This window comes from Eptatretus burgeri, chromosome 12 (genome assembly GCF_056783735.1).
Source record: "Eptatretus burgeri isolate ZD-2024b chromosome 12, Ebu_testis_v1, whole genome shotgun sequence".
NCBI classification, from domain to species: Eukaryota; Metazoa; Chordata; class Myxini; order Myxiniformes; family Myxinidae; genus Eptatretus; species Eptatretus burgeri.
Window position 1 is genome coordinate 73,330,598 of NC_140972.1, and position 15,597 is coordinate 73,346,194.

Sequence of the window (15,597 nt, forward strand, 5' to 3'; positions counted from 1 at the left end):
AATAATTATGGCAATATAAGAACGCACGCATCTCGATTCCAAACATGATTAAATATGTCCTCGGCTATTGACTCCGGCAATGATTAATGCTGCTGTTTAGTCAATAGTTTAATGCGGATCGTGCAAATAATTATGAGCGGGGTCGTAGGGAGAGACGTATCTGATGAGGGTGCTGAGATTTACGGTATCTTCATCAGACAAACTCAACACGTTTGTCAAATTCTTACACTGCCCCCTTTTCCCACATCCTATCCTAACATCCTCCCTGGAAATGTATTGCTGGGATTCTGTGGGCAACTTGGGTATGTTTGTTCGATCTACACATCATCCAACATCCAATAATTGAGACTACAGAAAGAGGCAAGTGCAGAGTTTCGTTCGAACATTCATGTCCTGAGGACGTTTGACTTTTGGAGAGACAGGTCACGGAGGCCTATAAACGTACATCTCCACTGCGAGTTCAGTCGTTTAACCAGCACATCAGTCCAGTCGATGCTTACATGCCAGGTCTGATTGCTGCTTTTCACTGCCATTCCCATTCACTTATCGTTGCATTCTTATCAAGCACATCAAACTGGGCATAGGCCTACTGAATACAACTCGGTGAGTGCGCCAGTGCAGAATATTCCAGTGAGGAACCAGAAGCTATGCTTCAAACTTGCGTGATTAAATTGACTTAACTGGATGGAAGACATTTCTAAAACAAATGTTTTTGTACATTCACACTTTTGTGCTGCACACTCAAACTAGGCCCAAGACCTTGACTCATCCTTTGATCTTGACACAGGCAACCCCCACAGATCTCTCCACTGCAGTTATCCCCCGCGTACCTGTTGCAGGCGGGTAATGGATGGGGAGGCACGGAGCGTGAAATTTGTGTATTTTATTACGACGATCGTCTGAACATTGGTCAGTGGCCCGCGAGTACCACTGGGACCTCACTCTCTCTCATGCGTGCTCCTCTCATCCCTCTCTGTCTAACCCCACACCCTGTAACCAAGCACCGTTTCTTAAAACTCAGGCCGTGTCTCATATAGACAATGAGCTTTAGCATTGCTGAGGCTTTTCGTAATGGATTCTCTCATTCACTGAACAATGCTCATGGTTTTTCATTTCTCAGGATAGTCAAACAATTTTATGTGTGTGTGTGTGTGTGTGTGTGTGTGTGTGTGTGTGTACATGTATATATGTATGTTTTATATATATATATATATATATATATATATATATATATATATATATATATATATATATATATATATATATATATATATATATATATATATATATATATACACAATCAATAAGCAAGAGAGACCCAGTCTCCGGCACTGTTTCACCAGCTTCACAGTCGGCTTCCTCAGGCCAATAGACCCCGAGCCTCGGCATATGTCCAGTTTTTATTTTGATACGACCATTCATTTCCAGTCAAGTGCTGGTGCTCGAGGTCAAGTGGAGTACTTTTTTTAAATTATTATTTTGCTTGAGGTTTGCAAAATTATAAAATAAATAAAGAATTTTTCATAACATTTATTTTTGTTCAATTGAATTCAAAATGGTATTTAAATAAATTCAATTTTAATCAAATGGAAGACCAAATCTTTACAGTCCTGCATTGGAGTCATTAGGAGGAACCTGGATAGGATTTGGGTTTCAGCTGCGACTCTTCCACCCTCAAACCCATCTCGGCATATCCAAGTGGGCCTAATTAAAAAAAAAACAAATTCAAAAAGAACCCAGATTCAAAAAAAAAAATTCTGGCTGCCAAACCGTGCATCCGATCAGGTTGAAATTTAAACCTATATTCCCTATTACTATACTTGATCTTAATTTTGATGGTTCCTGTCAATTGATGAAGTGGTTCAAGAGAAAAGTTTTTTAAGATTCTCGCTCAATCCAATATGGTTGCCAGACTATGTGACCGATCAATTATTTGTGAATAACCTGGTATTCCCAAGGCTTGGGGAACATTTGTGTGAAGTTTCCCCTCAATCTGTCCCATCATTCTGGAGAAGAAGATATGTATAAGCTTGAGGGTAAATCCAATGTGGCTGCCAAACCATATGTGTGCACATGACATCATATGTGTGAATGTTTTCTTCCTCATGGATAACTGGTCATACTTGTAAAGTGTCATCTCGATCTGTTCAACCATTTCAGAGAGGAACATTTTTAAGGTATTTGTTTTTTTTTAAACAATATGGCTGCCAAATCACGTGATCGATGATGGAAGCAATTTTTTTTATTTGGACCAATTTATCCCAAGATGACCCTCAAAAATTTTAATACTGATCAGATGTAGCATTCTATGTATGAAATTATGACTTCATAACAAAAGCACCTATGACATCATTAAAAAATGCACTAATTCCCAAAGAGGAGGACTTGCCATGTGCCAAGTTTCGATTTTTTTCCTTGTTGCGGTTTGAGATACAGAGGTCCAAAGTTTTTCTGTTTTTCCAACATGGCTGCCACACCACGTGGCCTATGACGTCATAATTATCATTATAACATTCTGCATGAGTCGTCACTCCTCTGGTGAAAACTTCCTATCAATCCGACAAGCCGTTGCACAGAAAAACACTCATGTTCTGTGCGGACAAACAATCAGACAAATGAAAAATCACTCATGGAGTGACACTTGATGAAACGGAATGACACTCGGTGGAACACATACCTCCGCCAGGCTGAACAGATTACTTTTTGTATCCCACTGATCGGTCGGATCTGAATCCAGACCTTCACGAAAATCGAATTGGCTTGTTCTTGGCATCTCACCAACTCTTCCACCTCATTTTGTCACAAGTCATCCGTAACCTTTTGAGATATCATGCTGTACATAGTTTTTGACCCCATCGCTCAATGGGGAAGAATCACCTGATAAATTCTCGTATCCAGATCCGGATTCGAATTTTCACCAAAATTGAATCAATTCGTCCTTGCCACACACCAAACCTTTTAGCTCTGCATATTTTCCTTGATGGTAGTAGATGAAAAAGATTACGTGCTGGATGGAACACACCGTGAATAATTGCCTTGGCTCTTTTAACACACCGGTTTTCACTCAGACTTTCTACCGAAGGCGCCCCCACTCCAATAATTGCCGATGCTGTTTTAATAATGCGGCATAATTTTTCCTTTGGGTTCAGAAGGGTGGGGGGGAGGGGAGCAAAGATGGACAGAGTTGGGAGGGGGACGTTGAGACTTTGGTGGGGAAGGGTTGAGGACTTTCGTTTGGGGTGGGGGAGGTTGAGGAGTGGGTCAGGAGGGGTTGGGGGCTTTTCATTGGGGGAGGGGGTTGAGGAGTTGTGAGTGGGCGGAAGTGGTTTGAAGGCTTGGAATGGGGAGGGGAACGTGGAGGATTTGGTCACATTCTACTTTGCGTGGATGTTTTTTATTTCGGTATATATATATATATATATATATATATATATATATATATATATATATATGTATATATATATATATATGTATATATATATATATATTGTATATATAAGCTCGTGTAAAAGCCCATCCAAAATGACGGGTTGGAGATATAATATTCAAAATATTCAAGGAGACTGGAAGATATGATGTTTCGTTGCAAGAAAAATCGTTATTTTAAAACACTACATTTTACAAATGTGACCATATTTTCTTTATCTTCTGGGATCTTTCATCGAAATGGTACAGCCTCATGAGCGTGCCAAAGTCTGAAGCCTCGGCCTAGTGTCAAGTGTGCTTGTATCTTCTTTATTTATTAGACATCCTTCGGACATATATGAACACTCGTTTCACCGTATGCAAGTAGCACATCACATACAGCTAATTTCACCTCCATGTGCCTTCTATTTGTTGCTATTTATATAACATTTCGGTACCACCACCCTTGAGGCTCAGTTTGCAAGTCACTGTCTACAATTCCAATGGAAGAGACATAATTACTCTTTCATGAAAAAATATTTTCGAGTTTTTTATCCTGAAAAATAGACCGGAGTGAATACACAGTCATGTTAAAAGAGTAGCCTTTAAAACCATGATCAAATCATCCTCATGAAGGGGGACAGACAAATACACAAATACTCATTATATTTTATAGAGGTAGATGTATACAATTTTTCTTAACTATCTCCACTTGTATGATGAAAAATAAAAACAAAAACTTGTCAAAAAATAAAACAGGCATGTCTTTGAACATTGTCCATCAGCATATCATTCCAAAAACGTTTTGACCTGCTCTCGAATGCATATTGAGTACAAATTAAATCTGTCTATCAGTCATTCTGAATGACTAAAAGCAATTGTAACCACAAGTCTGATGATAGCACTAGCAAAGAGTCTGCAGAGCATGTTATATTAAAAGTGTGATCAACTATCTTTATGCTTAAGGCACATTACATTTTGCACAGTGACATCACTCAGAACCTTTATCTCTCAAAATGTGGCTGTCCTAACTGTGACGGTAAATGTGAGTGTGTGGTCCAAGAGAGAGGGAAGTTAGTGATTTATGGGATTGGGGGGGGGGGGCACTAGATGTGAAACGTGTTAGATAATCTAATTTCAATCTAGCTGGACAGACTTATCCAACACACCTGCCTCTCCCTCTTGTTCTGCAAGCTCGAAGATAGATTTCATTATAATGACTTGGTTTGGTGAAGATGTCACGTCTGCTCCAGGTCGAACCTGAGGGGTTATGGTCAATGGTCTCCAATTCCGTGACTGTGATGTTATCATTTTTTTTGCATGCCGACATAATAAGCAGCCGTTACATAACAAGCTCCCCGTTGCAGACAAAGTGGAACTTCAAAATGAAAGTTCACTGAAACATCATTCCACTGTTATTAAAGTTTGCTAAACTTCTCTGGCAATTAAAACTTTATCCAGACTTTTGAGCCTTTTGAATAAAATTTTAAAATGCTTGTTTGTAAGGAGTGTAACTATAATAACAACACGAGCTTTAATAACACAATTCTCACAGATTTGTGCAAAATCCACCAACTGATGCAAAATCCCAATCGGTTTTTCGGGTGAAAGGGGTTGAAACGATCTTCAACATACTTTTATTTCACATCAATAAAATGTATGACCTCACATATCTGTGTAGCAAAACCATTTTTATCCTTGCTCGAGGAGAGGGTGTTGCATTTGGGTCCATTGTCTGTTTTCCGCATAGAACGTATTTGTATTAATTATATGAGACCCATCGAGACCCCAAAGATCCTTAAGACCCTTAAGAACACTAAGACCCTTAAGCCTCATAAGACCTTTTAAGACCCCTAAAAACCCGAAGACCCTTCAGAACCCTAAGACCTAAAAGACCCCAAAGACCCTTTATAACTCCAAGACCCTAAGATCTCTTTCTTTAGATACTGTTAGATCCTTTCGAACCCTAAGACCCTATATACCCCCATTAGACCCTTTAGAACCCTTAAGACCCTTCGGCTCCTTTCTACCCTTTAGGCCTTTAGACCTTCATACCTTTCAGACAATTCTGAACATTTAGACCTGAAATTACATCCTTTGGACTCCTTCGATCTTTTAAGACCCTTTAGAAATTTTCTGAACTTTCAACCTTTTCAAACGTTTCGACCTTTCCAACTTTTCAGACCTTTGACCTTTTACAACTTGACCATTTAGACCTTTCATTTAGTTCATCCTTCCATTTATTTGCCACACAAAATACACCACACAAAACACACCCTGGAAAGGGTCTGCAATCTCTGATTGCTCTTTCTAGTTTAAACATGTGAAATGTTTTATCTGATTAGGTGGAAGCGTTTTATGATTCTCATTCCCATTCCTGTGGCGTGCATGTGCATTGCAGGAGGTGCGACAACATATTGTTACGGCTGTGGGAATTCGCAAACCACCATTCAGGGCCCGTAGGTGAGATAACTCTAAGTACATGTGTAGTTAGCCCCAAACCCGTTGTATAGAGGGAATTTATGTGATTCATTTGGGCTGTGACGCTTTGAGATGGCCGTTTTTCTGTTCTATCTTTATTTTGAACCAACCACGTCTCAACCGCCATCACAAACAACCAGCTTAACTACCACGCCAGCCATCGTCACCAACTACAACCACGCTCCAACCCTCAAACAACAACAATGCCAACAGCCACGACTTTTACCTTCACAACTCAATCCCGCAAACATCGCATCACTGTCATTCCCAAACGGCACCATAACCATCAAACCACCACCAATAAACCCTCCACCACCCTCACCTCTCTCCTTCTATGGCCATTCCCGCACCACCTGTGAACACTGAGCGTCGAGCTGTCTTGGGCTCGTTCAGCGATACGCACCGAGCCGCGAGTGCAAATAGCAGTCTTTCCGAGGAGAATTCGGATCAAGAACGCTACACGCCCACCTCTGATCCGTACAATTAGCAAGCGCGGAGCGGCTTGGCCCCGCCTCCAGGCGCGTCTGAGTGAGATCGAAATATGCAAATTCTAGGATCAGGGGAGGTTCACGCCCACTCTTCCTCCGTCCAATTGGCGAGCGTGGCTCCGCCCCTGAGGTGATCCTGATCCGGAAATTTGCATATTGGTTTCTCCTGCCGGCCTATAAAACGGCAAGCGCAAGGCGAATGAAGGCAGTCAAGTCGGGTCTGAAGAGCCGAGTGGAGCCCGAAGTCTGGGGAGAGTCAGTTTTTGGTTGGAGGGCAGAGTGTGGCAGCAGCAGAGTGTGGCAGTTGCAGAAAGTGGCAGCGGCAGAGAGTGGAGTCGGGTGGCGAAGGCATCGAGTGGGTTCTGCAGTCGGCTGAGGAGAGTTGTGGGAAGAGGCCGAGGAGCTCGGGTCCGAGGCGAGAAGGACGGCGGTCGGCGACGAGGTCGCGGTGGCAGATCGCTCGTCGCGGGACCCAAGCAAGCCAGCTATTCTCCTCCCCCAGAGCATCAACAATTCCCCCTTTCCCCCACGCTGAGATAGTGCAACAAAGGGGGCCCTGTTCCCACCCCACTCCAAACGTCGTGCCAACAAAACCCGCGAAGGAGCATGGAGTCGGGGCACAGCCACGCGGCCACATCTGTGGCTCGTCCGCCAACGCGTCACGAGGACGCGGGTAGGACCCCCCCCCCCGGTCTCGCGGGCCTGGCCGCTCCTTCAAGTTACGCGCACATATTGGCCTACAGGCCCGTCTGCCCCCTTGTCTATGAGGGTGGCTTCTTTCCTTTGCTTTTGAGTGAATGGGTGTCAGCGCCGTCTGTGAAGTAAAACTGTGTAAGTGTTGCCATGTGTACGCGTATTCGGTAGTAGCTCTGCATTGTTGCTTTTGTTTTAATTGATATAGGTGCATTTGGACTGTTTGGCTGTATATGTGTGCTTTCTGTGTGTCACGTAATAAATGTGCATTGTGTGAAATGTTTTCCCGTTTCGCTTTGTCCTTTCTTTATTGACCCTCCATCCTGCTTCACGTAAAGGGTTCGTAGTGGCTTAATACGCCCGATAATTAATCGGAACCGTCGAGGCCGACGATAACACCGCTCAGTTATCATGGTAGCACGGAATGGACCGCTTAAGCGGTTCGTGTCCGGAGTCGGCCTGCGGCGAGGTACGATCGCCCGGTTTACCATCTGCGTGGGTACTTAGGTAGGTCGAGTTTGGCGAACAACCCTATCCTATGCGGGTGGCCGATTGGCACAATTGTGGTGAGGTCGAAAAGCCCACCCGTGACTGGCTCCGGGCGATAGTTCCTTGAGGGTCACGACTGAATTGTCCGTCCGGTGGGCGAGGCGGCCGCCATTCGAGTCGAGCGGCTGATCGCATGCTGGTGGGCGCGAATTCGCAACAATATTTTGGTACTAATCATCAAAATGAATGGTCTTACCCAGAGGTTTGCAAGAAAACAACAGCATCAGATTCAGCGTCGTATTGCTTAGGAGCATCTACTCTGATTCTCCAAAGTCGGTGGTTTCATTTTGACCTTGGCTGAAATATGCAAAGGACTTTTCAAATGGTATTTGCTGCTTCCTTGCTTGACTCTCAGAATTTAACAGATAGAGTACTGATAAAGTCCTTGCTTGTTTTTTCATGTCCCTACTGTTCGTTGAATATATGATGTTTTGAGTTACCTTGAGAGACAGAAATTAATAAGCCATTTTGTTAACGACTCTTTATGATTGTTGTAAATATATATATATATATATATATATATATATATATATATATATATATATATATATATATATATATATATATATATATCCCATTTCTTTCATGCCATAAAGGCACATAGAGCTGCCAAGTCAGTTTAATTGGCAAGTACAGTCCTGGACTCCAATGCAGGTTACCCCAAATGGTTATTACCCCAGTTAGTCAGGCAGCAATTGTATTCTACCTCGTTTTTTTGCTAACTCTGGTTTCTCATTTTTTTTAGGTTTGTCAAGGAACAAAATTCAACTTGTTGTCAAGTTCTCAGACACATTTTTGATACAGTATTGACCTATCCAAAGTATCAATACAAAGTACGCTAAATGGGCAAAAACTGCAATATGTGAACCAGATGTTTGTGAGATCGTAATAAAAATAACTCAAACTAAATGTTTTTAAGCAGTATTTAATCATTAAAAATACTTTTCTGATGTTCATTAATACATGCAAAAGACAACAATAATTCACATTTTCATATAGTAAAACCCCATTTGTTCTTACAATATAACATCACCTCAATGTCGAAATTGAGGCTGCACATCACTTATCTCAAGACTTCTTTTTAACATAAGTCGATCAAACTGCACAATCTTTCCTACACAATGTACCTTTTTGGCTTGTATTTAGCCATAATTACACTAGATCATGTACAGTTATCAACCGTAGTTCTCAAATGCAAAGATGTAATATGAAAGTACTTAACAGTCTGTCTCATCCATATCTACAGGTTTGTCCAGTACAATGTTCTCGCATATCTCTCCACATCCACACAGGTCTGTGCATACCAAATGGTTCTTCTTGCATCCACATGATTTTCTGTTACAACCAGTTTTGCATTTACATTTCCTTAGCTCTAACAAGGCCTCTGGGGCTGGTGCATTTACACAGAGGACTGGTTTGAGGTGACCCTCGACTGACTCCCAGCAGTAGTCTGTAGGTGAGGGTATTTTGGGACAAGGTGCTTTAGATAACTTCCACACAAGACCATATAGAAAGCTCTGGAAGTGTGTGGCACTAACGTTCCTCGAGTTGGGGGTAGCTGCTGGCCCTCTTCATCTTTTTGTGCAAATAATGCCCACCTAAATTCTCCAACGATATTCTCACTGATGTCTGGGGTTTTGTATCGTAAACACAAATATCGCTCCATTTGATCAAAGATACATGTTGGTATCTCTTGTGTCAACCCAAATGCAGTGAATGCTTTCAGAATTTCATCATCAGCTTGCATAAATGCTTCGAAGTGACTTAATACACCTTTGCCAGCAAATGATCCAGTCTTGTCTGTTCCCTTGAAAGCATACCATCCAATGAGTGCTTCTGTCCTCTTGGGTCCAAGTCTTTGGTAGCAATCTTTGATGGATATTCTGTCACTCTTTTTTCTGAGAAGTGTAGTTGACTTTGGAAGCAATGGAAAGTGACCTAAAAGGAGAACAAAAACATGTGTCAACTGAGAAGACATCCAGGGTGGATTGGGGGTTCTTGTCCATGACGTCAAATGCATTCAGAAGAACAAGCTGGTCACCCTCCTCAAGGTTGTGCTGACCCATTGCCATCTCGGGCATACTAACAATGTCAGACAAAGAGTGATTAGCTTTCATTGTTGTATGGTGCATAACTATCACTCTCTTTGGCTTATTTTGGAAGTGACTGATGAGTTTATCTGACAGATACTCTGTCAACTCTGCCTTAGTGTTCACATAAGAGAGAAAGGTCTTCAGGTTCCTTGTTTCGGTGTTATCATTAACATGATAGTGAGCTGGTGTTGTTTTAACCGTTCGCTTCTGACGAGTTGTTTCCTTGAGGGAACCAGTAAGGTACTGATCAAAAACAATCCTGACCTCCTCATATGAATCACTCATGTCCGCCACAATGTCAACAAACCTCTTTGCAAAGTGCAAGGCATTTGACATTTCAGGAGTTTTTGGCACCATGTTCACTATGCACATTGCGTCAATTATCAGGACTGAGGATGCATCCCTCTCTGGTTCTGAGATGACCAGGTCGTCTGGCAATGGCAATGGTACATTCATAACTGCAGATACCAGTTTGGATTTGTCTGAGAGCATTATCATTGATCCATCTGGATGAAAGTTGGACGGTGGAGCTCCACTGCATTCAAACTCTGTAATAGCATCCTTAACAGAAAAGTCAGTTCTAGTCTTGCACACAACAAGTAATCGAGACAGCAGTGACCTCTCCTGTTTAATGGATACCAACTGCCCTTTGACTTTAGTTTGTACTGTAGCTCCTACATCCTTGAAGTATGACCAGTTGTTCTTCTTTTGAGCATCCCAGAAATTGACTGATTGTTCCACCATCCGAGTCGAGACAAAGTTTTCCAATGCCTCTCGCCCCAATTTGTCACGGTTTTCAATGTTTTTGCACACACTGTCAGGTGTAACAGCAAATGTAACAAGATTGAACATATCACGTTCAAGAAAGGGATTGCCCTGTCTGGTAAGTACCTTGGAAACATTTGCTGCAGATGAAATGATCCTAGTACCTTTTGCTCCAACAAGTTCATGGGGAAGAGAACTTGGCTGTCGTGTTTCGATTCCAGCATAGTCTTTGAATTCCTGTACAATTCTGCATAGTGTGGGGGCTATAATGAAGTACTTCTCCATGGCATGCTCTTTGCCTGTGATGCCAATAAAACCCTCCTTTGACCTTCATCTTATTGTGCTCCTGTTCAATACCATGGTCTGGATCAATCGCAGTGAAAGGAACACTGTTTTGTAATAGAAAAGTTGCCTTCATCTAAAAATTTCCATGTCTCAGGATCTGTAGTTTGCAGTTCCAACATGTCGGCAACATAGAGTGGTCCCCATCGTCCATATTTGTACTGGTCATGAGCATGAAAATAAGGCAACAGCTCCTCCACCTTAGCCAAATGAAGCGTCGAATTGCACGTCCTTGTAGCAGCAGTAAACATCAATAGAACCTCAACCTGATTCATGTAGTTTGTTCGGAATTTGGAGATACCTTTTGCTTGTTCCTTCCACTCATTTAGCCTTTCAAAACTATTACAGGCAGAGAGTGTCTGATGCATTTCAGCCACTTGTGATTTGAATTCCTCCAAAGTGGAATCAGTCTTTCCATCTAAATATGCTGCAAAGGCATCAAGTACTTGGCTGATGTGGTGCTCAACAAATGCTCTTTCGTCTTCTGAGAAGATTACCTGTATGCACATGGTGAAAAGTGCAATCAGTGTAACTATGTGAGCTTCAATGCATCTGTATATGTGACGACCATCCAATATTTGGTGTACTGTAGCTGATCCATAGATACCAGCTTCTTCCCATGCCAGATCAATGCCACTTCCTTCTATGTACTTTCCCAGGCACTTCAGTGCTGCCATAGTTATATCTAGACCTCCAAGCCTGATGCACCAGTTTTCTTTATCATCCTTGAGCTTTACTGCACGGTCATACAAATCACCATCAAGGGTTATAATAGGTCTTTGCCCTTCGCCAACAGTAATGCAGTTGAGTTTTTGAGCATGCTTTAAAATTGTGAGGAGCACTGGCCATTCTGTTGGACTTCTCCTGTACAATGGAGCAACAATACCAACATTCCATACTGGTGTCTTGCCGTGTATCAACGAATTGAAGGTGGACCAAGTGGGAGATTTGTGACATCTCTCTGGCAGTGTTCTACATGCACTATTGCTCGTGCTACTATCTTTGGAGGAAATCTGGGGTTCACTTGAAGTAGACCTGGCTGCTGTGGAAACATGTTGTGACACAGATGTTTCACCTGAGGTTGATGTGACATACTCGTCTGACGAGACCACAATTCCTTGATTGAATTCCACTGATTCATTGAGGCTAGATCCAACTTCAGTCCAAGAATCTGCATCTTTTCGTTTATCCACTATTTGTGCCACCAGAGAGCGACACATAAATAACCAAACAGTGTCACACTGTGTGTCGTCAGTAGATACCTGTTTCAGGGTGTCTAACATGTAGGTTACTTGATGAGACACACTCGGACTTACTGACTTATCACAGTTCATATATGGCATATCTAATGTGTTTTTCAGGGTTTTGTCTTGAATAGTCAAGTCAAGTTTGAGGTCATTTGTAATAAGAGGAGCACCATCCTCTGATCTCTGGGCAATCAACAAATCAGCACCATGAAACGAACCTGCATCACTTCCCAGGTCAATGTTATCAATTGCAAACAGTGGTCTGATTCCCTGCTTTACAAATGGAGGAATATGTACATGTAGCGTGTTGGTGTTAATGTCATCCATGATGGCTGCTGCCATTCTTGTTGTTGTCCGCTCAACCTCATCGTAGATAACAGCAACTTGCAGGTTATTCAGTGTCTCTACATCAGATGTGGACCTATTAGCCTGATATGAAGTCAGAGCAAGACCAACTGAAAGTGGGGTTGTCTTCGCTTTTTGAAATTTGCCATCGACTTTTGCTTTGTATTTCACTTGTCGCTTCGACCTAAATGACGATATAATACGTTGAGCAAGATTTCGCGAGGATTTTTCTATTTCAATCTCTCGAGTTACATTGAGATTTGTATGAGGCCCACTGATCACCCACTTCAGAAATTGTTGTAGCTTCATAGGCGTATGGAAGTCAAGAAATGATCCAGTAAAATGCCAGTCATCCATTTCTGTGATTTCTCTGCGAATAATCTGAGATGCCTTGAACACTGTTTCCATCTCATCTCCTCCGACGTTTTCATGCATTTGCGTCATTAACTTTTCCTTGGTCAGTGTTGAGAAAATTTTTTTCTGGCTTCGGTCCACGCTTTGCAAAGTCTATTCCTGATACTTTTTCCAGCAAGATATTCTTGATATGTTTCTTGTAAGATGTTTTAGGATGTGTTGTCACACCTTGTTCTTCAAGGAGTTTATATGTGTCCTCTACAGAATTCATGTCAAAGCTAGGAAATTCTGATTCACTATCATCTTTAATCATAAACTCTACAATTTGTGTGATTTCTATATCACACACTGCCTTGATAAAATATTGACATCTGTCAGTAGTAGATGTGGATGAGCCCATAGCTCTTGTTTCATTTCTCAAGCAATTAATATGATATTTCATATTTTGAGCAAAAGCATCTTTTTCATTGTAAAGATAAGCAAGTCTAGCAGCAACTTCCTCACTTTTAGTGCACTCCTTGATTGCCAAAAATTTTTCCCCATGTCACTGGAGGAAACACTATGCACTGCACGATTTTCATTGCTTTGGCAAAATATGCAAAGCTCCTGATCAAATGTTTTTCTCGTTTTAGATGAAGAAGGCTCAATGCTTGTTCTCCCGCATTTCTTACTTTCTGCAGCTGATGCTATGTCATCCTCGTATTTCTTTTGAGCTCGTACCAGATTACCTTTATGGCACAGAGACTGGTAACACTTTCTATGGTAGATGTGTTTGGTGTCATCAGAAAATATCAGATCTCTCACTCGGTTTAGAATATCAAAATTCTGTCCGATTTTAGTCCAGTCTTCACAAAAGGATTGTATGGTCTCTAAGGACTTTTGACTTGCAACTGAATAGGGACCGCCGCCTGACTCTTTGCAAATGATGCATTCATCCATTTTTTCAAAGTTGATATGATCAAGCTGTCAATAGATGTAACTACAGCTCACCAGTTGTCTTGAATCTGGAAAGAGAGATAAGATTTTGGTAGTATTATGATACATACAATTTAAATAGTTATGCATTTTTTAGCTTTTAAAATAATGAAATGGACACAGTGGCATTAAATTTGGTTTATTAAATAAAAAAAATTTGTGTAAAAATAAATATTCTGGCAGAAATATAGTTTGCAATGTATCTAACACATGTAGTTTCCCATATTATTGCATCCGATATTATGCGAAAGTTTAAAGCATTGGCATTTCAAAAAAAATTAAAAAGAAACTTGACAACAAGTTGAATTCCATTTATTTACACCTAAACCTTATGAATATGTAAAGAAACTGGAGTTGGCAAAAAAAAAACCAAGTAGTGCCATTATATGAACAAATTCCGCCTGACTAAGTGCACTCTTAACGTATACAAAACTTACCCATAACGTATTCGACGTGTGCCAGCTTGGTTCGGCAAATTTTTCATACGTCGGCATTCGCTGGCAAAAACGTCAAGGTGTGACAGCGGCTTCACACTTCGATGTCCAATGCGGTTATGATTTTAATCGTCGAGCCGCAGGCTATTAATAGCCTACGCCACGTGATCGTCGGCGATACACTGCCACGCGCTATGCATAAGTTAGACTATCGTTGGGCATAGGTTGTGAACGCCGACAACACGCTCGGCATTCGTTTGTATAAGTTATCTATATGTGATTAAAACGTTCTGTGTACGTTACTAATACGTTATGCATTCGTCCAACACGTTATTATACACCCAAAAATTAAAAAAACATCAATAGTGCAGGGTACGCCAGCATTTTACATACATTTTGATAAGTTGCCATACGCTGGCTAAAACATCAAGGTGTGACAGCGGCTTTAGTTTTAGAGTGACACCATGTTGTCGACAATTTCCCTTTCACCCTCGGTGGCCAGAAGGACTCTTGAAACTTCGATCATCATTACAGACCACTGTGTCACGGTAGGATGTTTCGAAATGAGGCACCGCGACACATCTACATCTCTGACGTTCATCATCCATGTTGTCTTCATTTGTCACAATGTGATATTGTTAAGAATCTGGAACCCATCGCACACAACAGCCAGAGTCCTTATAGATCAGTTATATAGGATCAGATCCTTATAGATCAGAGAATCACTTGCTTCGCCTGCCTCGCCACCTCCTCGCTTGTTTTTGCCGTCCAGATTGTGCTGGTGTCTGCTGCTCCACTCTTGGTGCCTTCGTCCTTGACACCACGTGAAAGCTGCGGGTTTGAGTCCCGCCACTGAGCCAGATTGTCGAAGACCGCATGAGGCGGACAGGTCCAAGCACAGGCTCTGGCCTCCAGCTCACCTTTCCTCGAGCTGGAAGCCTTCAATAAAGACCTGACGGGGTCCGTTTCTTTTTGGGTGTGTGTCTGTGGGTGGGCCCCGTCTCTTAAGTAGAATTGTTAAGTGCTTTTGTTCACTGTATATTGCCTGCCTGATATTTGGATAACTCTGCTCTTACGTGCTTCCCACCCCGATTATTATTGTAATAAATTTCCCTATTGTTGAATGTCCCAGCTCGTTCCCTGTCATTTATTTCATTTGCTTAGCATGGTGTGTGTTGAGAAATAGCGAGGCAGTAAATTGTTCATTTGGACCAACAGACCTCGGTAACCTCCGCTCGGGTTACACACGGTTCGGGCACGGTATCGGCTCGTCCCGCTCGAGGTCTGTCGAGGGTGTGAATTCCCCGGTAGCTTTGCTGCATGGGTAATTAGGTATATTAAAGTTTGGCAATTAACCCTACCCCACGCGGTTGAACTATTGGCGATTCTTGGTCCTGTAAGGGACCCGTGCCTTTCAGACTTATCC

General features: G+C 42.0%; 1 protein-coding gene across 1 annotated transcript in view; it reads left to right on the forward strand.

Moving 5' to 3' along the window:
* Positions 1–15,293, forward strand: part of LOC147015911 (uncharacterized) — a 215,507-nt gene extending 200,214 nt beyond the window's left edge. The window contains exons 5-6 of the transcript XR_015049917.1: positions 5,807–5,868; positions 14,944–15,293. The gene's annotated coding sequence lies outside the window, so the exon portion shown is untranslated. The remainder of the gene's footprint in view (positions 1–5,806; positions 5,869–14,943) is intronic.
* The last annotated feature ends 304 nt before the right edge of the window (positions 15,294–15,597 follow it).